Raw genomic sequence first — 22,883 nt, 5'->3', positions numbered from 1 at the left:
CCATGGATGCAGTGAATGTTCACCTGGTCTATTGTCCTATAAGGGGTCTGCTAGAACAAGTCACGGCGGACTACATACATGTCCAGCCAATGTTATAGAGACCATAAAATTGTCCTCCCTTAACATCTTGGGGTAGACTTGTGAGCCGCATACCTGGGCCAGACCGATGGCCATGGCTTGTGCAGGTGGGAGGTGACAGCTGCGTTCAGTCCACACTATGGTATTCCTGCGATAGCGTCTTACACCTGTGGCCAAACCCGGGTAGCCCCTTTGTTTCCAGGTGGCTCGGGCACCCTCCAGTCTGTGGCTTAGGTCTAACAGCGAGTGGACAGCATCTCATCACAGAGGTCCTTGTTTTATCCCTGACAGGATTGTGTCAATAGCGAGGAGGACCTGTTGCTTCAGGAAGTCATAATTATTGATCCTTTCAGGGGGGAGGTTTCGCACGACCTGTAGGGTCTCTCCAGTTGAAAAAGGGGCCACAATAGCTGCCCAGGCTCCCCTGTCACAATGCATCAATGTTGCCATGTGTTTGAAGCAGAATAGGAAGCACTCTGGGTCATCTGAGGGAGCCATCTTCACCAGCACATCTCTGGGGAGCGTGAAGACAGGAATATCCGCAGGAGCCTTATTTTGCTCCGCTGGTATTGGGATGTTATGTGCTTCTTGGGGTTCAAGTAGTGCAAGACCCCACTTCTGGTACCATGTGACGCATGAGTCGGTGTCTTGCACCCCAAAGACAAGGCTGAGTCTCAGTACTTTAGCAAAATCAGCTTTATTCAACTCAAAACAGGAACAGCCTGGTTATTTACTGTAGCGGGATCTACCATTCTACTATACAAAGACACAGCAAACAGGCAAGGTCAGGGCCAGGTCAGTGGCCAAGTTATAATGTTCCTTGCATCACCCATTGGGCGACCAGTACTTTGAGAGTGGCAGCAGTCAGCTTGTAGTTGTTTCTATGCCACTGTGAATCTACGATTGCATCGGAGATGGACAAGCAACCCTCAAAAGATGCGGCAGTCATGCTTCTGTATGTCTTTCCATTGGGGAGGGTCTCAAAAGAGGCAATCGTACTTCTGTGTGTCATCCCATTGGGGAGGGTCTCAGAAGGTCTCACCAATTTATATAGTGAAATACTGAAGTGATAAAAGATACTGGAATTTTAAATAAATACACATCCTCATTAGTTTTTATTAATAAAGATTTGGATGCACATACAATAAATTGTGATGTCATTAAGTGAATCAATACATGACAATTTTTTTTTAACTCAAAGTGGACATTTTTGGTAAGTCTATAGATTCTATTTTCAGACTAATAGTTGTGAGTTACTTGGAGACACCAAACTCACCAAATACAGATTCACTTAGCAAAGGAAGTTCCTGAGGCAAATCAAAAACACTGCAACCACTGTCCCTTAAATTATTAGAAGGGAAATCAAATATAATAAGGAAATTCATGAATAGAACACATGATTATTAGACCTATTGCAATTTGCCCATCAAGTGAATAGAATTGCTTTAGAACTCTATTGTCCCTTTACCTTTTATTTAACCACCTGGAGAATTTTAATGGAGATTCATGCAAACATTTTAATCTAGATATTAACATGACAAGATGACTGTTTAGCTTTTCATCCAGTAGGTTCAAAGAGTAAATCTGCATGGTTGCCTATCTAATAGGCTATCTTTATCAAGTGAGTGACAATCAATGTTTACTTTCTTCTATTCTAATGTATCTATTCTGTATTTAAATGGATGATGTAACAATTACTAAAACAAAGGAAATTGTAAAAGTTATTTTGATGATTTTAAATATGACTAAGCCCCATTACAACAGACATCTTTTTCTGGAAATTTACAGTCATATGCTTCATTTACATAATCTTAGCGAGTTGTGGGCAGTTATAACTGCAAGTACTGATGACAATCCTGTAGTTGGCATGCTCAGCAACTTGGGTTTGATTTTGTAGCAAGTTATAGGAGCAAGTTACAGAGTATGCAACATTTGACAACTAGTAAACAATCAGCCAGATGTACAATGCAGGCAGATCATTTCATAGCTTTATACTGTAGGTGCAGCATTACACCTATAAACTCCACCTCCCAGTGTTACAGTATTTTCTTGAAATCTTTGGTTGATCAGCATCCTGAGATCTTAGGCCATATTATTTTTTAAATGTAAGAAGGAGGGTTTGTGACTGTGCAGGTTAACTCCAAGCTTCCAATCCCTTCTGGTAGCCTCTTGGACCTGCTCCTGTTGATAACATTACCAAGATGAGCCAAGCAGATGAGAACATATGCAACCAGAGAAAGGGTAGGTGAAAAAACTGAAGAAGTGCTTTTATTTAACATCTACAAACCAATCAGCGTTCAAATATATAGTGCAGTGCAATCTTAAATCGATAATTAATCCATTTATGTCCATGATAGTGGAGGTTAAAAAAATAATACAGTAATCCATTAAAACAAGTTTAAAATCATAGTTCAGAAAACTGCCCTTTATAACTGAGTCTCTAGTGCAACCCTTTGTAAACAATATCTCCTCTGCTTACCGCAAGACCTCGCAACATAGGAGAAGCCCGTCCGACAAACTCAGCCATCAAGATTTAACAGGTCAGGGCCCCTACTGCCCTATTACATCCAACGAGGCTCACAATCCAGACCTCACTCCAAGGCTCAGATCTCTGTGTCCATCTGTGGCCCCCTTTCAAGTCTCCCCGACTCCTGCTGCTTTTCCAGATTTACATGGAAGCGAGCCTCATTCTGTCCATGTCCCACTGCCTTCCCAGATTTACTTGGAAGCGAGTACCTGGTCACTCCACCTCCCAAAACACGCTCAGTTGGAGTTACCACATTCAGCCCAAGAGCTTTGGCCCCATGCTATCCAAGGGACTTCCTTCCAGCTGCCTGCCTTCTCTCTCACACACCACCTCCTGCTTTCCTCTTCCTTCTTTAACTTCAATTCTTCAGTATTTTCCATTTCTTCTTTTTCCCTTTTGTCTTTTTCCCCTTTCTGTCCCATGTAAGCTTCTTTTATTCAGCTGCTTAATTATGTATGGGCGCGAGGAGCTGCACCTTCCACAGCATCATTCAAGTGCCTGACTGATCCACCCATCTCCTCACATGTAATACAGCACAGTCAGCCAGTACCTCAAATAACTGCAGAGCAAATTGCACTCACACACACCCAGACACAATACAGTAAGTATTTAAAAATGGACTTCTAACTTCCAAGCCACAGACCCACTATTCCACACAGTTTTGAAATTAGTCTTACATTTACAGTAACTGGAAGACAGTGTAAGGACTTCAGAATAGGAGTTATTTCTAGTTCTAGCAATGATTCTTGCAGCAACATTTTCAGTTACCCTAAAACTGCATACAAATGATTTGAAAAGCCGGTGAATAAAGCAATAGTCAATTCTACTGGAAATTAATACATTAGTTTATTGCTCAGCATTCTCCATATTTAGAAACTGTCTTAATTTTCCAATATTTCTAGGTTGAAAAAATAGGTGTTGAAGTGAGTGTTTTAAAATGCAATACATCAAAAATAATGTATATGTTGTGTGCTAATTCAAGAAAGTTAACATGTAGTCCTACTGAGGTAAAAATACTAGAAGATTGTTGCTGCCTTAATAATTCTCCCCCAGTAAACAACATTTCTGTTTTTTATGTATTCTTTACATCTGTACTCAAAGTGCATGTACTCTTATTAACTCAGGGTGAGTTTCTGTGTGCTCCAGTCACTTTTGTTTTGGCTAGAGTAGAGGAAATGACTATATGTAAGGTCTCTTTCTGCTGCTTTTTCCCCCTAAAACTTATAAACATCATATATTACCTACCTTTCACTGGAGTCATCAGCTATGCCTTTTACCAGATGTTCCCATGCTGAAACTTCAAATCCTAAGAAGAAGCCACCCCACACTGAGACATCTACTGGAGCAGAAGGTGGTAATCCTTCCATGGCCCATTTTTGTGAAGACCCGAACAGACTTATGCGGGACCAACTTGCCAGCTTGATAACAATGTAGTAATCCAGAGTAACACAGTCAGGGTTAAAAATGAACAAAAACAAAAATCAGCAAAAAGCTTGGGACTTTTCAGAATTCTATATGCTATCAGACAAGTAAAATCCTGACTCTGAAATACTAAGTTACAAGCCACTCACCTACATTGATAGATCTGTAGGCCAGGTACTGTAGAAATGATATGTGTCTCATTTTTATCAAGAAGAATGCAGAAAAAGATCTACTTTTTTTTTTTTAAATTGTGGCCAATATTTTTTCTGAGTTAATAGATTTTTTAAAAATTCTTCTGATAATTGAATGCTGCCACAGAACTTTTATTCCTAATGGTATTTCATCCAATTCAGTTTCTTAACTACGCAGCCCATTTGATGACTCAATTAATCTGAAAAAAAATCCCAATTTAAACTTTGAAGGCCAGTGAAGTTCATGTTTTCACTGACTTCAGCCCTTCCACAGTACAAGCACAAACACTATGAGTATAGTCATGAAATTGCCTGCATTGCTCGTCTGTCCTGATAGACTAAAGCTTTTCTGTGGTTCTGGATACATAACATTTGAGATCGCAAAAAAATCAACAGAGGTCATTAATAATTTTAAGGCTACTGTTGTTTTCTCCAATGATGACTGTTTCTTCCTCGTTTACTCCCAAGACAATGAATCCATCCTAATCAGTCCCCTTACTGCCCTGCTTTTTTTTCATTCTCATTTCAAACCATTATATATTGTTATTACTTAGGATGGAATTAATGAACTGGTGATCTTCCTTCAGTCATGCCTTAAAGATGTTATGGCTGAGAGACCTCGACTACTCAGAAGGATTGTTCTTGTTCACTTGGTGCTTTTTTCCCAGGTTGCTGCCGGTATTCCCTACGTTACTTCACGATAATTCAGGCTTGGGGTGCCACATGCAATGAAAATTTTCTACCCCTTTTGAGCCTAGCTTACACTGGAAAAATGACATTTTTTATACTGTTTGATTTTCAGTCATTTAATCATTTGGACACCACCAATCGTAATACCTTGTTATGATCTATTTTTTGTCTTCGGGTTCATAGGGGAACAGACAGGCTTGCCACCTGTGTGTTCTAAACAACATAGCTCTGCAGCAGCCATCCATAAGAAGGCTGCTCACATTATGAAGGGGATGGGGAAAAGCCTTAGGGAGCTTAAAACCGCTGGAGAGCCACTGGGGTCAGGCCTATTGGGCATCGGAATGTCACTCAGGTCTCAGTTTGAGGCGCCCCATCCGGGTAGGCATGTGGAACATCTTGTCTCTCTGGCAAGATGATCATCTTCCTTGCTATCAGAGGACATTTGTAAACTCCGCATTTCAGTGGCGGCACTCTCTGAGGTGCGCAAACCTAGAACTAACCAGATCTCTGTAGGTGGGTACACCTTTTATTGGTCTGGTCACTCTGATGGCTGAAAAACACATTGAGTAGCTGTTATTGTGGTGGATCAGCTTCTTCCAATGGTGTCCAATGTCACTCGTTTCAATGAGCGTATTATGAGAATCAGATTAAGGCACTCTCTGGGTGCCTTGTCTGTTGTTTTAGTGTATGCTCCAACCTCAGTGAGCGATGTCTCGGTGTTTGATGGGTGCCCACAAGATGACACTCCCCTAATCACGGGTGATTTCAATGCAACAACTGGCACTGACTGGGCTGCCAATGAGGATTGTGTCAGTTCCCATGTTCCTGGTGACCATGGTGAAAGAGGCTCCATGTTTATTGACTTTGTAAAAGGTCAGGGGCTGTAGATCTCTGGACCCTGGTTTCAGCACCCTGAGCTGCATCGTTGGACTTGGTACTCCAATACAGGTGGTGCAGTGAAGGAGATTGATCACATCCTCGTGGGCAGATGGTGGAGGCTCTTACAAACCTGCAGGGTCTACAGAAGGGCCCAGTTTGTGAATTCTGACCACAGACTTGTTGTTGCTACTCAGGAGATCTATCTTAGGTCCGGTAGGCTACCACCTACTACGAGAATGAAGCTAGACCTGGCCAGACTCTAAGATCAGGCTGTTTATAATGAGTTTGTATGCAGTTTGTGTGAGGAACTTACAGACTTGGGTGCGACTGCTGATCCTAATGTGATGTGGGAGACCTTCCATGTCAAGACCTTGAAGGTTGCTGAGGGATGTATTGGTGTTACCAGTGTTACCAGAGGTGGTGTTTCATCTCAGAGGGCACCATGGGTATCATCGAGAGGAGTCTCAGAGGACAGCTTCATGGCAACTCCGGTCTGTTCTGGGAACTGAGAAGGATGGCTGTGACCACCCAGTCTCACTGAGATTGTATACATTGTGAACTAGCTGAGGGTAGGGATCTGTGGTATCTGGGGTGAACTTTTCCAGACTGATAGTAAGGCTGTCCTCTTTGCATTACAGGCAATCTTTCTTCCATTTGGGAGATGGGCATTATTCCAACTGACTAGAAAATGGAATTTGTCATCCCTACAGTAGTGACCAAACGTTTTGGCAAAATTTTATTTTTTGAAAAATTTGTGGCTTCAGTTTTTGTGGTGGCAATTCATATTGTTTTTATATTATTGTGCAGAGTGATCAGATGTATATTAATTCATTGCAAAGAGCTTTATTAGCATGAAAAGTTAACTTTATCACAAAAACCTATTTTCACTTATTTTGGCCCTGGCTCAAAATGATCAGCTAAAAGTGTCCAGCAAGTGCCAGGACTGTCTCATTCTGAGGAGTCAGCTACAGAATCGTGTTGCCACCAGTGTAGAGCTGCTCAGTATTGGCAGCAGGTGGGTATGGGTGCATCTGCATGCATAATGAGGCGAAGACTTTTGGATAACAGCAAAGAAACCACTTCCTTCCAAGAAAAACGTTAGAGAGATCATAACACTGAAAGTTTGGACCTGGGGCCAGGAAACTCCCCAAATCTTAATCCCATTGAGAACCTGTGGTCAATTCTTGAAAAGCAGGTGGAGAAGCAGAAGCCCACAAATTATAATCCACTCTAAGCACTCAAAAGCAAGAATGGATCACCATCAGTCAGGATTTGGCCCAGAAGCTGATATCCAGCATGCCAGAGCAAATTGCAGAAGTTTTGAAAAAGAAGGATCAACACTGTAAATATTGACTGTTTACATAAATTTGATGTAATTGCCAATAAAAGCCTTTGAAACTCATGAAATGTTTATAATTGTTCTTCAGCATACCTTAGAAACATGTAAAAAAAATAAGGTCCTTTCTAGGGTCATCCTCAATAGGAGGCTCTGATCGGTGCTCTCGAGAGACTGAGTGAAGAGTCTGAGTGTCTGGGCTTCCTGTTTTGCTATATGTTTGCAAGACAAGAACACTATCCATTGACCTGAGACTCCTTGGGTACTGTTTCTCTTCAGACAGTCCTTGAGTACTGTCAGTTTGACTTTGTGCTGAACGAGCTGGTGCTCACGAAGTCCTGAACAAGGCACATTACCTGCATTATGAGGGAGCGTCAGTTAATGAATTACGGCCATACGATGCAATTCCCAGAGGGTGATCCGGCTCACAGGATCCTCATTGTTGAAGACCTGAACAGCTGGACCATGCCAAGGTGACTCCCACATAACACCTGGTTTGGCAGATAGTCATTTTTGGGGTGCTGGACTGGGCTGCGTGTCTGCCATGATGGTTGCCAACCAGGATCCTGAACTATTTTATTGTGTGAAAAAAAAATTAAATGCAAACTCTGCAGGGAACAAGCAACATTTTCAAAAAATCTAGTTTAAAAAATGAACAAAAAATATTCATGAAGATCAATTACGTGAGATACCATTCATAGAGACTGACAGGCATATTGCCACCATACTGTCTGGACTGGAAATGAAGTTCAGAACAGTTGATGTCAGTAATTGTCTGTGTACTGTTCACACACATCTACACATGAATGTGTATCTGTCAGTATTACTCTGCAGTATGAGCATGTTTGCACGTGTATGTTTATGTTTCAGTGCAGCCACACTGCATTCTTAAGAGCCTATAATATCAACTGGTAGTCTCATGGAAGAGTAAGACAAGAAAAATAATTATTCCATAACCAGCTGTACAACAGAAGGTTCCTTCTGGCTAGAGCATGATCCTTTCTGAGTGAAAATTGGTTTAGAACATACTTTATTTCACCCTGAAAGGTGTTTGTTATTGTAATAAAACCATACCTAACATGAAGTAAGGAGTATAGTGAGACATGTTCTCACTTATTTGAAAGAAGGGACAAATCTATAAGAATCCTGCTTATAAAGGTTTGCTTCATGTTCAAATATTAAACATTTTTACTTAGTGTAATATACTAATACAAAAGTTGAAATGCAACACATAGATAAATGGCTTTGGGATTTTAATTTGTTGGTTTCTGAATTTTGCCTGCTTGACTGTACAGGACTATTATCTATTTTCTTTACTGTATGTAGGAGTAAACCTTAGGATAGTCTAAAATGTGTCCACCGCCAACCCCATCAAACTGCTGAGACTCAATTACCCAAGCCTTCAGGAAAAGTTCCCCTGTGTCTAGAGTAACTGCAAGAACAAACTAAGCATATAATGAAACTAGTAAGGTTTAAATTGTAAATATGATATTGATCAACTGTAAAGAAATATCCTGCTAAGCTGCACATTATGACACACTATATGTTAAGTTTTGCCAAATGAACATTATAGATGGCTCTTAGTCAAGTCCCATGGAGCAGAATTGCAAATAGGTTTAGTGTTTATATTAAAATACAACAAAATATAACAATAATATTGCAACACATCTCAAAAAGTCTGACATCAGCTGAATATACATGAACTTAAAATTACTGTACAGCAAATGTTTCCTGCTAAGTAATATATTTTAAGAGTTGATTTCACTTGGACTTGAGATTCTTCTTGGTTTCAATTCAACTTCATAGGTTTTGATGAGTTAATAATTGACATAATCAGGGCGGATCTACAAGGGGGCACATGGTTGCATTTGACACCCTAACAAAATGTTGTGCCACCATATTTGCCCCCAAATATAAATCTAATATAAATTTTAAAATGTAATTAATAACTTTTATAAAAATTCTTTTGACAAAAAGCATGTCCTGGGCGCAACCTTTCACATAAACTTCATCTTCAGAGATCAATGTTTTTTCCAGGCTGACTTGGTCTCCTCATCCTTTTATTTTTTTTGCCGCTACGAATTTCACAGCGTGCAATTTGTGAGACTGAAATCGTCCATCTCGAATGAAAGCATGAGATAACGTTAAAAATACCGTAATACTTACAAATACTTGTCATTGTACACTACATTTTCTACATATTGGCTGTTATTGGTGACCTAGTCAGAGGTGTACCTGATGTTGGAAATTGTTTTGCTTTGTTGGAAAAATTGTACACACTCATGTCTAGATCTTATGTCCATCAGAAATGGCTGGATGTGTAGTGTGAGATGTTTACAGTGGCACCAAGGAAACCTCAGCACCTTAGATATACATGCTGGGCTTACAGACATGTAGCATGTCATAATATAATGAACAGAATGCCCACTGTTCTTAAAGTGCTTGAGGAAATTCAATGCGAACAATCCTCAGACAGCTATTGAAGCACGATTAATACCGAGTCAAACTGATTTGAATTTTGTATGGTGTCTTGTCGTGTTCAGAAAGATTTTAGGTGATTCTAAATTTTTGTCAGATGTCAGGTCAGGTTGGGGAGCATGCACTGGTACATCGTATTGCCACACCCACCACACAGCGAAACAGCTCAGGATCATGGTTGGCAACCCCCCAGGCACACACGCAGTCCAGTCCAGTCCCACCCTCCAGAAATGACCACCCATCTGCCGCAGTGAGGTGTTACGTGGGTGTCCTCTTGGCCTGGTCCAGTCACTTGGGTCCTCAACAATGAGGATCCTGCGAGCTGGATCACCCACATGGAATCGTGCCACATGGCCAGAGACATGAATGTCACTGCCGAGGTAAGTAAACATCTCTGTCAGATATACTGCATTCAGAAACGCTTGATCTTTTTAAGGCTGTTGATTTAATTCAATCGCTGAAAGACACAATGACACATTATCATAGCAATGCCTATTTTGATGAGATTTGGAATGATATAGTTGACACAGTCTTTCACTTGTGAAAGAAGTGATATTTTTACAACCCAGTACTTCTCAAAGTGGTCAGTGAAGGAAACAGGAAAACTCAAATATTGTGTTGTCACCACAAGCCTTTACAGAACCAGACAGCAAATATGCTTTTCAAGTCAAAGTGTACTACCCAGTTATTGATAGCATGATTTTTTAATACCAACTGCTGTATCATGATTGGTATTCAGGCTCTAAATCCATCTGGATCTGGCTTTCTTAGAGATGGAGGTTGTTCTTCTTTTGGCAAATGCTTAGGAGTCCAATATTGAAGACTTGAAGCATGAACCTCACCAGATAAGAAGAATCTTAAAAAGGCATAAAAAAGAATGGTTAACAAAATCCTGTACTTTGTTGGAACTTGAACATTTTTTGGACCCATTCTGGGATGTGTTCTTTGAGCGTTTATGGTTGTATAAGATAACTGTGGCATTATCAGTCAGCAGTGCTTCTTGTCAATGAAGTTTTTCAGCACTAAAGCTAATAAAGAATCATTTGCGATTCACTATGAAAGAAAGTATATTGTCAAATTTGGCTGTACAAAGCATTGAGTCCAAAGGCAGAAAATCTTTAAATTTGGATGACTTTGTGAAAAGGTTTGCTGGATAACATGGTAATCATCATACTCAACTCTTACAGTTGAATTTTCTGTAGTTGTAATTGTTAGATGAAAAGGAACACTATTTTTGTGACAGGTCCTTTGCTGCAGATACTTTATATCTGAATACTTTCAAGAACAACATGACACTTTATTTTAGAAATGTACATCAACATTGTTGAACATATTTGTCTGTAGATTCTTTTAGGGTGAGAATTGTCTAATATGCTAATCAAACAATAAACGGCTGATTGATACTGTGAGGCTGGACTTATCCTTACAATTATTAATTTTATTTACCTCAAGTATGTATGTCATATACAGTATGTGCATCTGAAAGAATAATGTTTTCTTGTTACGACCCTCTTAAAAATCTCCCTGCCACCCTCTTGCCACCCCATATAAAACTCTCTCGATCTCCTCCTGCACTGAATTAAAGCAATAAACAATTGGGTATAAAATATACACAGAGCTGATTTTTTTTTTCTTTTTATTGCAGAGAATGTGCGGAAAATCAAAACATATGAGAAAATTGTTTTCCTAAAGAGGTACAGTATTTGCATTACTCTTTTCAATCTTTGTGAATCATTTTGCTTGTACTTTACACTTTGGTTTCTTCCTGTGCTTTATAGCATGCTCACCAAGGAGCCTCTGGAAATCGTTTCATGTATTTCATTCTTCTTATTCTTCTGTCTCTTCATATTTTCCCACTTCTGTGTTTGGCTTGATGTTTTATAGGGTGTGGTGTGATTTTTACAGCAAGGTGCCTTTCCTGATAGCAGCCCTCCATATTTATACAAGCTCCAATATGGAGGCTGGGTTGTTTTATGCATTACATAAAGCATCTAATTATATGGTGACCAACAGATGAGCACACAAATAGCAAATTATAATTTACAGGATGGCATGATTTTTTCAAAATCAATACATATTACACAGATTCTTGTGGTGGAAAATTATTTAGCTGCCTAAGTAACGAACAAACTACCTACACCATAGGATTTATTTTCACTTACAGGATAGTGTGGTTAAAGGAAATACTCCAGCCGAAAATAATATTTTTTTAAATGTTACTTTCTCCATATAGTTTGAAGTGCTCTGTAATATAATGTAGTTTGTAACGCTCAATTGTGTCTGAGTGCATTTTGTTTTAGTTCACAAAGTGTTTTCCTGAAGTGAAAAAATACACGTTTTGGAGCATGTGGCTGGATGTCGTCCCTTCTGGATTATGCAACATGATTAAAATGAGATTTTTTAATGGATGTTTTCATACTGTTTGCCACTGTTCATCACTGGTTACTTTAGACTTATATCGGACACTTTTTTATCTCAGTTCTGCATGAAAACATGAGATTAAAAATTTTTCTTGCCCATCATTACAAAGTACATGACATATAAAAAATAATAATTTTTGGATGGAGTATTCATTTAAACCTGAAAGAAAACTGAATCGTCGGAACTCAAACTTTCAACAATCTCAGATATTTTTTTCCTTTATTTCCTTAATTTTTAAAATTAAGATTTGATTGTTACCTAAGAGCTTTCTGATCAACTGTAATACTTAGAATTCTGAACAGCATGTTTATTACAATTAGAATTAGAAGCTCTTTATTGTCATTATACCATGTATAACAAAATTAGAGAACACCTTCTCCTACAGAAGCAATGAAAAAGAAGGAAAAAATCATTTTTAAAATTACTACTATACAGAGTACTACATATAAAACTACTATATAAAAAGAATATATAAAAATATGCTAATTAATAGGTAATAATGTTCTATTACTAAACAAGGAATATTACTGATCATGTGGGTATTGCATAATGAATTACCAATGTTATGAATATTACACAAGAGAATACGAATAATATAAAATATTGCTCATTGAATAAAACAGAAATATTGCACCAGACTGTGATTATTACACAGAGGATTATTGCACATCCAAATAAAAGGTGAGTGAGAGAGAGAAAAGAGAGGGACAGAGACAGAGGCACAGAGAGATGCACATGCATGTTGAGATTCAATGTGATTATGGCTCCTGGAAAGAAACACTCCCTGAGTCTGTTTGTCCTTGATTTGATGGACCTGTAGCGCCTACCAGAGGGCAACAGGTCATAAAGGTGAACACCAGGATGTGAGGGGTCCTTCAAATTATTTCTTTCCTGCCAAGGCAGCAAGAAGTATACAAGACTTGTAGGGAGGGCAGTGAGCATCTGACAGACTTCTGACCTGCTTTGATTACATGCTGAAGTCCACTGATGTGTGCTGCAGTGAAGATTCTGTAGCGTACTACTATACAATATGTTAGCACGCTGTCTATGAAGGAACAGTAAAAGTTTAATTTCAAATGAGACCATACTTCAACTACATTGAAATGTATGTGTCATTCTAAACACTAACACAAATTGACTAAGAGTAAATAAGAAAAAATATGGATTGCTTTGTCCATGTGTAAATGCCCAGGTAATAAACTGATACTAAATAAACAGCTTTAAATCAGTTTGACTGATTTCTAAAATAAATTATATAGAAGAAAACTCTTAAAATATGTAAGGAAGATGCTACTTTCACTCTTCCATCCATTTGTCGATTTCCTTAATTTGCTTATTTCATTCTAGGACTGCAGTGAATAATTGATGTAATCAACTAAACTTTTAATCAATGGTGCTTTCTTAATAAATTAGTTGTCCCGGCCCCTCCCCAACATTGTGTGCAGGCATGCTATGACCCTCTGTACTGTTTTTGAGTCGGCTAATCATGATGGCAGCGGCACAACATTCAGTTGCAAAAAGCTTTCTCCAAATATCAGGCAAAATTCTCGACTGTATGAGTGTATTTCATCCCAAAAGTGATTGTTCATTGTATGCTGTTCCATAACAGTGCTGGCTCAATATCTGAACATATGAAGAGGAAGCATGGCACAGGAAAGCCAACAGTGCCATAAGTAACCCCTTTACACTTTCTTAACTGTTCAACAATAGTTCTTTTAGGATTGTGAACTGGTTAACTGAAGAAATTCATGCTAGTGACTAGAGTTTGGAAAAAGTTCCAGCCACAGTATTTATTCAGGCGGAACAGATACATTGTCAGCTAAGTGCCCTTGTCAGTGGCCACCATTACTCTCAAGTGTAAAGTAATGTAAAATAATGTTTCAGTACATTGACTAGCTAAAACCAGTAGACTCTCCTGTTAAATGCACTTGGTAGCTTTATCTCAGGCAGAATTTCATTTTCACTTTTTGCCAGATATTTGTGACAAGACCAGCAACTTATAATTCTTTAACCTCCACCTTCTGGATCTGAAAGATACCTATTTATCAACGATGTCAAAACTGAGCAGCAATAACATCCTATATAATCATAGGTCAGATGTATTCAGTTATTTTTAGACATTTTCTTCAGTCACTAAATTATCAATAAAACGTATTCAATAAGCAACTCTGTAAGATGTAATTTTTTAATCTAGCGCAGCTGACACAATTGATCTGAACTGAAAGAGAGTTTGCGGCACAGCAACACGTCCACCCATTGGAAGCAGCTGCTTCTGCTGCTGGGAAGTTGGCTTTTTTAACGAGACACAGTTTCTATGGCAGTTTAAACTGCCAAATGTGCAGACCATATAGCTTATCAAAATCACTATTTTAGCATTAAAAAGGTATGAAAATAAGAGAAATCTTAACTAAAATGGTTTTGGTCCCTGATTAAGACATCTAGTAAGCTCCTTTTGAAAAAGTGAAAATTTGCCAATGAACATAACATTTTATTTATGTAGTGCTTTTCCCATGCTATTTCCAACATCAAGAATTTAAATTGAGCAAATGGTGGTGGGCTTCCTGAAAGCTTTGTAGTGCTAAGAATGATGTTAAACTTGTAGTTAACTACATGCACTGCGAGAAAGTTTGTTTCCCAAAACTCATCATAACTAAAGTAGTACGTTAAACTTGTCCATTAGCTATGTCTGACCCAACTCATATGTTAATCCTAAAGTTCAACATTAACTGGCTACCTCCTGCGGTACCTAGACAACATACAGTGGCAGCCAGACGGAGCATCAGAAAGAAACTGCATAACACATAGGTGGAAATACCAAAGGTACTACCAAAAAAAATAATTAATACAATTAACAAACAAAGGAAAAAATAAACACTGATATAACTCACATTCGAAAAAAGTCAAATATATATACCTGAATTAACAAAATAATGCATCTCTGAGGATGAATCATTGGATTGTAGCATTTGGCTTCCCTAACAGGAGTTAATCAATACCTTCTGACAAATATAACAGAACATCTTCCCAGTTTAATCAAGTATTATAAAAAGAACAATCAGTTCTACTGTCTACTTTATCAACAAGGGCACCTACATTGTCCATGCAGCTAATTTGTGTGGGTAATGCATTGGTATGGGCATAATTAAACCCGTTTGATTACCTAAGTGATGATGCAATATTGGGGAGATACAGATTGCCAAGAGTTGAGGTAATGGCACTGCTCCAGCTGGTGGAGGAAGATCTGTCCATACCCACTCATCACAACTATGCTCCGACTCCTGTTGTGCAGCTCCTAGCAACGCTGAGATATTACACCACTAGAGGATTTCAGCAGACTGTTGGAGATGTGTAAAGCTGCTGTGTGCCAAAGCAATAGACTTACATAGAGTTACCCAGGCTTCTTTGTTACCATACAAACAGCTACATAGTGTTTCCATCCGCACCTATATCACTGTGTGAAATCACTTCGGGTTCCACGCAATCACTAACAACTCATGCGTTGTTGGAATGGTGGATGGGACACTCATACCAATTCATACGCCTTGCCTTTTGTAGCCTATGTAGACCCACTTTAAACGGTTTTTGGCAGTTAATGTGCAAATAATGTGCTGTCACCAAGGACTTTTCGTGCACTTCATGGTAAAGTGGCCTGTAAGTACCCATGATGCACTTAACTGGGCCAATTCAGCAATCTGTGGCAAGGCACTGGATGGTGAATTTGGGAGTGGCTACCTATTGGGTAACAGTGCCTATCTTCTTCTCCCATATCCTTTGACACCAGTAGGTATTCTACAGACCATGGCCAAGGATCAGTATAATGCTGCACATCAGCAGACACGCAGCATAGTTGAATGAGCAATAGAAATGTGGAAAATGTGCTTCAGGTGTCTCCACAAATCTTCAGGCAGTATCAGAGCAGTGCTGTGCCATAATAGTTGTGTGTGCCATGCTACACAGTATTTTCTGTAAACACAGCTATCCCACTGCCCACTGTAGATGAAGAATAGTAGGAGGAGGAGGACGTGGTGGCTATAGAGGCTCACAATGGCCAAATGCCACATCTTACATGACAGGATTCCCACCAGGCTGGTGTAAAAGCAAGGCAGGCTGTAATGGATATTTTGTTTGCTTTATCTTTGATTTCATAAGAGGAAGATATGTTATTATTCATGTTGTTTATATGGAAATTAATACACTTAAGGAGTTGGTATTTTGTATTGTTAAATTATGCATTTCTAGGTACATATGAAAAAAATAGTAAAACTGAAAGACAACATCTGAACTATATGTTGTAGAGGATTGTCACTTTCCAGAGTGGGTGATTGTTGTCTTACCTGTAAAGAGAGTACAGTAATAGTAATACTCACACTGAGTCACATTTAGTCCAAGGTGTCTGCTTATGTGCTTATATACAGGTTTTGCTTGGTATTTTAATGTGACAGTGTTTTCAATTCGCCTTTCTTTTGGGATTGTTATTTTATCTTACAAGTCTTGAAGCTGGATATTGAAGGTATGATGATGAATATTATTAGTGTACATGACATGTAAGTTGGGTATGCAATAGATGAGAAGAAATACAGTATTTCTGGAGTGAGTTGGATGAAGTAATGGACAGTGTACCCAAGGGACAGAAAGTGGTGATGTGAGCAGATTTAAATTGACATGTAGGTGAAGGGAACAGAGGAGATGAGGAGGTGATAGGTAGTTATGGTGTCAAAGAGACGCATGAAGAAGGTTAGATGGTAGTGGATTTTGTGAACAGGATGGATATGGCTATGGTGAATATGTATGTTAAGAAGAGGGAGGAACATAGGGTGACATACAAGAGTGGACAAAAATGCACTCAGGTGGATTATATCCTGTGCAGGAGGGTCAGTCTGAAGGAGATTTGAGACTGCAAAGTAGTGACATGGGAAGGCGTAGTTAGGCGGCATAGAATGGTGATCTGTAGGATGATGTTGGAGATCAAGAAGAGGAGGAGAGTGACAATAGAGCCAAGGATCAAATGGTGGAAGTTGAAAAGGGGAGATTGTAATGTGGAGTGTAGGGAAGAGGTAAGACAGGCACTAGGTGGCAGTAAAGAGTTACCAGATAGCTGGACAACTACAGCAGACGTTGTAAGGGGGGCAGCTAGAAGGGTGCTCAGTGTAACATCTGGACAGAGGAATGAGGAAAAGGAAACCTGGTGGTGGAATGGGGAAGTACAGGAGAGTATACAGAAGAAGATGTTGGTGAAGAAGAAGTAAGATAGTCAGAGAGATGAAAAAAGTAGATAGGAGTACAAGGAGATAAGGCATAAGGTGAAGAGAGAAGTGGTGAAGGCTAAAGAAAAGGTGTATGAGGAGTTGTATGAGAGGTTTGATACTACAGAAGGAGAAAATGACCTGTACCAATTAGCTAGACAGAGGGACCAAGCTGGGAAAGATGAGCAACAGGTTAGGGTGATAAAGATTAATGGCGGAAACATACTCACAAGAAAGGAGAGTGTATTGAGCAGTTGGAAAAAGTACTTTAAGAGTTTGATGAATGATGAGAATGAGTGAAAGAGAAGGTAGGTTGATGTGGAGATAGTGAATCAGGTAGTGCAACGGATTAGCAAGGAGAAAGTAAGGACAGCTATGAAGAGGATGGAGAATGAGAAGGCTGTTGGTCCAGATGACATACCTGTGGAAGCATGGAGGTATATAGGAGATATGTCAGTGGAGTTTTCAACAAGTGTTTAATGGAAACTTGAGGAGTGGAGAAGAAGGGTGCTGGTACCAATTTTTAATAATAAGGATGATCTGCAGAACTGTAGTTATAGAGGAATAAAGTTGATCAGCCACAGCAAGAATTTCTGGGAAAGAGTAGTAGAGTCTAGGTTAAGAAAGGAAGTGATGATTAGTGAGTAGCAGTATGGTTTCATGCCAGGAAAGAGAACTACAGACGCAATGTTTGCTCTGAGGGTGTTGATCGAGGACTAAAGAGAAGGCCAAAAGGATTTGCATTGTGTCTTTGTGGACCTAGAGAAAGCATACAACAGGATGCCTAGATAGGAGTTGTGGCATTGTATGAGGAAGTCGGGAGTATCTGAGAAGTATGTCAGTTCTTCTGCGGATCAGGATATTATTAAGGGAAGTGTGACAGTGGTGAGGTCTGTGGAAGGTGGAGGTGGAGGTGGGATTACATCAGGGATCTGCACTAAGCCCTTTCTTATTTGCAATGGTGATGGACAGGTTGACAGAGGAGATTAGACAAGAGTCCCCATGGACTATGATGTTTGCAGATGACATTTTGATCTGTAACGAGGGGTTGAGGAGACCATGGAGTGGAGGAGATATGCTCTAAAGAGGAAAGTAAAGGAAAAAGGGTCAGTAGGAAACAAGAAAATACATATGCATGAATGAGAGAGGTCAGAGGATGCTGGGAGTAGAGTTGGCGAAGGTGGATAAATTTAAATACTTGGGATCAACAGTACAGAGTAATGGGGAGTGTGGAAGTGAGGTGAAGAAGAAAGTGCAGGCAGGGTGGAGTGGTTGAAGAAAAGTGTCAGGAGTGATTTGTGACAGATGAGTATCAGCAAGAGTGAAAGGGATGGTCTACAAGACGATAGTGAGACCACCTATAATGTATAGTGTGGAGACAATGAACTGACATAAAGACAAGAGACAGAGCTGGAGGTGGCAGAGTTAAAAATGCTAAAATTAGCTTTGTGTATGATGAGGATGGACAGGATTAGGAATGAGTATATTAGAGTGTCAGGTTAGGCTGGATGGTTTGGAAACAAAACCAGAGAGGCAAGGATGTATTGGTTTGGACATGTTCAGAGGAGACATCCTGGGTATATTGGGAGAAGGATGCTAGGGATAGAGCTGCCAGGCAAGAAGAAAAGAGGAAGGTCCAAGAGGAGGTTTATGGATGTGGTGAGAGAGGACATACTGTACATGTGGTGGGTGTGACAGAGCAAAATGTAGGGGACCGGAAGATATGGAACAAGGTGATAAGCTGTGGCAACCCCTAACAGGAGATGCCAATAGAAGAAGAAAGTTTCAGATTGGTATCAGTTGGTATAATTTATACTGTACAAACATTATTAAGCTGGTTTATACCTAATTTGACTAGAATCTACAGTATATTCATATTGTCTATGAATAACATCCATCTCTATTTGAGATGGATTTTTTTTAAATATACATTGGATCCACTTTGATTTATTTCACATGCGACACTGACATTTAAAAGAACCCTAAAAGACTATTTGGTCTTGTATCAGGTTGTACTGCTGACACCAAGTTATATTAATAAGTCCACTATTATTAAAAAAATACCATTTTTTTACTTTTAAGCATTTTTGACCATATATTTTATTGATAAAAGAGTGGTCTTCTTGTTGGAGGTTTTTTAGCTGTGCTTCATCATATGATGTTTTCAGATTTTGTATATCAAATTATTCAATAAATATTCAGATGCTACACACATGCATATGCTTGTTTGAATTATTTAGACAAAATTAGTTGTTAGAGTAACCAATGAATCTCTAATATATATATATATATATATATATATATATATATATATAGAGTAAGAAATAACAACAAGAAAAAAGAGTTGGGGATCCACCCCATATATTGATATACATAAGAAGTATTGTTGACGTGCAGAAGTGAGTTGCTTAATTGTTTTTTTCTTCTGAAGGTCTGTGGGAAGAGAAGGAGCAGCATTAGTACTCAGCACCAACCACTGGCCCGGCATGTCAACACCCTGATTCAAACCCTTCGACTTCGTCCCTAATATATATATATATATATATCTATATCTGCGGTGGGTTGGCACCCTGCCCAGGATTGTTTCCTGCCTTGTGCCCTGTGTTCGGATTCAGCGGGTTGGAAAATGGATGGATATATATATATATATATATATATATGTATATATAGTGAAGCCCAGGGCATGCACAGCCACCCTATCCCTGTCACAGACATGATTTTGCCACACAGCTCTTGGTTTATTTACATAGTTTGCCTTCCACAGCACACAAGGCAAGCACCAACACAGTCCTTTTGCCGCCAGTCCTTCGGCCTCCACTCCTCCTCAAGAGCTTCGTCCACTTCCTCCCGATTCAGGCCATTGAGTGGTGGTGATTGGCTCCTTTTATAGGGCACCTGGAAGGAGTCCAGTTGCCCAACGAGCTTCTTCCGGCAGCACTTCCGGGTGTGGCAGAAGTGCTGCCAAATAAAAGTCCAGGCACCCCCCGGAAGTGGCCACGGGCCCCAGCAGGGTTGAGCTTCCATGCTCACAACCCATGGCCCTGCTGCAAGCCTTGCAAATACTCTCTTCCCTGCTCATTCCACACTCAGGGCTTCAGCCATCTGCCACAAGCTGTGAACTTGAGAGATGCCACATGGTGAGCACTGAGGATCCAAAGATTACCTCACCACCACAACATCTGTGAATGTAAAAGACTTTGAGCAATGTAAAGTGCTATGTAATTTTCAAAGAGAGAGATAGCTAGCATAGAACACAAGGCAGGAACAAACCCTGGACAGGGTGGCAGTCCATTGCAGAGCCAACACAAACACACCCACACTAGGGCCAAGTTAACATCACCATTTTACCTAACACACATGTCTTTGGGCAGTGAAAGGAAACTGGAGCACCTAGAGGAAACCCACACAGACATGGGAAGAATATCAAACTCCAAATGTAAAATGGAATACCTGTATATTGACTATTCCTTTACTCAAGTGGTATCCCTATGATTACTACCACCAAAGGAGGTATCTTATACTGTATTGAAGGAACAGCTTTGCCAAGGATGGCACAGGCAAAGATGCAGAGTGAGGAAAAATGCAAGGTGAAACTGATTCAAAACTGACTGAGTCACTTTTTATGTTTAAAGAACTTGCGCCCTGTGTTGGATGGGATTGGCTCCAGCAGACTCCCATGACCCTGTAGTTAGGATATAGCGGGTTGGATAATGGATGGATGGAGAACTCCACAATCGCTTTTTAGGTTGAAAGAACTATCAACTCTCCTGGCGAGTTAAAGCATTGTGGCGTTTTGTGTATTGCAGTGGACCGGCTTAACCCTCCTATTTTCATGAGAACCTTTGAGGTACTGGTCCTGGACTATATGAGTCCTCTTGTAGTAGAGCACCTGGACCCCCTGCAGTTTGCCTATCGGACAAAGATTGGAGTAGAGGATGCAATAATCTTTCTTTTCTACAGGGCTTATTCTGTCCTGGACAAAGCTTTTTTATTTCACCAGTGCTTTCAGTACCATTCAGTCATTCATATTAAGGGATATACTCAAGAGATGGATGAGCCTATGGTGTCCTGGATAATGGACTATCTGTCAGGCAGACCACAGTTTGTGAGAGCAACACTGAAGCATCACAAGGAACAGTCTTGTTTCTTTTTCTCCTCACTCTGTAGACCTCTAACTACAAATAAAATGACAGGTCATGTCAGAAATTCAGATGATTCTGCAGAAACTCTCAGATGATTCTGTACTTATGGTGTATATTGATAAAGTGGATGAGACAGAGTATAGGAGTCAAGTGGAGAACTTTGTTTACTGGTGCAAAGACAATTGTCTACATGTAAACATCAGCAAAACCAAGGTACTAGTTATTGACTTTCACTGCAATAAAGTGCCTCTATGGCCGGTCACTATTCAAGGAGTGACTGGGTACACAATTCCATCAGAAGATAACTTGGAAGATTTTATGGAAGATGTTCATGATCAGAAGATACTGATATGTTTAGGATGGATGTGTGTTATGATTCAAATACAGTACTGGTTTGATTTCACAAAACTAAAAATTAGGGGTTTCTTCAATTCCCTAGCATGCAAGACTCCAGTTATGGTCTAGTCCAACCAAACTCATGAATCAGGCCACTATCCACAATGAGTCAAACTGAGAAAATATATATGAAAATGATTAAGGATACCACAAAAACCCTGGTTTAAAATAACCAAAAAAATAACAATTTAAATGTTTTATTAACAGAACCCCAAAAACAATATAAAAAGCAAAACTGAATTAGAAAGGATCTGTCCAAATGGCAATCTCAGGCAAACAAAGCAAGACCATGACATGTTTCTCTGATGTTGTCCTTAATTAGATTTCTTAAGTCTTCAGTCCTTACACTTACTCCCAATTAGGTTTAGGGCAGATTTCAAAATCTCCCTTTTAACATATAAAGTCTTAAATGGTCAAGGTCCTGCTTATTTCTCTGAACTTTTCATTAATTATAAACCAGAGTGCACATTAATAACTCAAGATACTGGTTTGCTTATGATTCCAAGGATTAATAAAATAGCAGTGGGAGGTTGAGCTTTTAGTTACAGGGCCCTGAAGCTGTGGAATAGTTTGCCTACTACTATAAAAGGTGTCCCTTTGGTCTCAGCTTTTATATCCAGACTGAAGACTCACTACGACAGTTGCATACTGAGAGTAGAGCTGCTGATTAGCTGTGCATACTGTATCTCTGTTGTTTGTCATTAGTACTAAAATATAAGTAATATATTTATAAACTGTTACTTAACCTTGCCTATTCTGTTTCTCTTCTCATTATTCTCATGTGGCACTGCTCCACTGCCAAGTTGTTTGCCTAACTATAGAGAGACATCACAGATAAAGTGGTGCTGGAATCATGGGGTAGAAGGGTCCTTTCATTATATTGGCTGTCTCATTACTGACTCAGCTGTAGAATGGCCAATAGAAGGGAGGCTGCTTTTTGGACAAAGTCTCTGGGACTTGAGTGTGTCTGGCTCGTCTGACTCCCTTTCTAAAATCTGGCATTGGTTCTGCAATTAGCAGGTGGACAGATATTGTTTTTCATTTTTGTTAATTAGTTTTACTTTTTGATGCATTTGAACA

The 22,883-nt window shown here is 39.5% G+C and overlaps 1 protein-coding gene across 3 annotated transcripts in view; it reads left to right on the top strand.

The window, feature by feature from the left end:
• Positions 1-22,883, top strand: part of kcng1 (potassium voltage-gated channel, subfamily G, member 1) — a 183,448-nt gene that overhangs the window by 68,739 nt on the left and 91,826 nt on the right. Inside the window, exon 1 of one of the 3 annotated variants that reach the window (XM_028791432.2) lies at positions 11,242-11,295. The exons of the other annotated variants lie outside the window; for them this stretch is intronic. The gene's annotated coding sequence lies outside the window, so the exon portion shown is untranslated. Of the gene's footprint in view, positions 1-11,241; positions 11,296-22,883 lie in introns of those variants that run through there. 3 annotated transcript variants of the gene reach the window in all.

The sequence above is a fragment of the Erpetoichthys calabaricus genome, chromosome 10, assembly GCF_900747795.2.
Source record: "Erpetoichthys calabaricus chromosome 10, fErpCal1.3, whole genome shotgun sequence".
Lineage (NCBI taxonomy): Eukaryota > Metazoa > Chordata > Cladistia > Polypteriformes > Polypteridae > Erpetoichthys > Erpetoichthys calabaricus.
This window is presented reverse-complemented; position numbering and strand designations above follow the sequence as displayed.